Source organism: Phaethon lepturus, unplaced genomic scaffold (assembly GCF_000687285.1).
Source record: "Phaethon lepturus isolate BGI_N335 unplaced genomic scaffold, ASM68728v1 scaffold18983, whole genome shotgun sequence".
Lineage (NCBI taxonomy): Eukaryota > Metazoa > Chordata > Aves > Phaethontiformes > Phaethontidae > Phaethon > Phaethon lepturus.
The window spans coordinates 7,784-8,455 of record NW_010529939.1 but is presented as its reverse complement, the minus strand read 5'-3'; the positions used below and the strand labels follow the sequence as shown (position 1 = coordinate 8,455).

Here is a 672-nt window from a genome sequence, read left to right as displayed (position 1 = left end):
TGTACACATCTGGATTTATATGCCTGTATTTATTGATTTTGGAGAGCGTGATATAAAATAGTCAACACTTGACCTCATGAGCAAGGGACCCATAGAAGTAAGACATGGGCTGAATTTAAGCAGGAAGTCCAGGAGTCAGAATCCTCCCCCATCCACACAGGTATTGTAGGTCTGTAAGCTTCTAAAGTCTTTGTCAGTATTTTTCTATAAGCCTCTCAGTTTTTTCTTTTGCTCAGGCAATTAGCTGCCTTCATGTACATTGGCTGTTTTTTGCACATCTTACACATGCCATCAATCCTAGGCTCATAACCATGAGAGGGTAAACCTGGTTTCTTCTCCCAGCTCCAAGAACTCATAGGTTTATTTTGAAATGCCACTAAATAAAATCTAGAAATAGTACTTGATCAGCTATTAGAACACAGCTTTTCCTTTTCCAAGTTAGTACTCAAGTTGTGTTTCTCTTGCTTCCTTATTTCTGACTCACTAAAACTTAATTCTCTTCTGCATTACAGTTTGTTATAGAGTGCAGAATCAAGCACTTCATGGCACCATACTTCTCTCCATCTTTCATGTTCAGTTCAGATTTTTAAGTTCTAATGTCTTTTCAGTATTTTCAGTATTTTTTGTATGACGTGAAGGAAACAGTCACCAGAAAAAGAATCCTGGTATAGG

General features: G+C 37.6%; 1 protein-coding gene across 1 annotated transcript in view; it reads left to right on the top strand.

The window, feature by feature from the left end:
* Positions 1-672, top strand: part of LOC104618496 (RNA binding protein fox-1 homolog 1) — a gene marked incomplete at its 3' end in the record, with an annotated part of 47,609 nt that overhangs the window by 39,348 nt on the left and 7,589 nt on the right. The gene's annotated exons all lie outside the window — the stretch shown is intronic.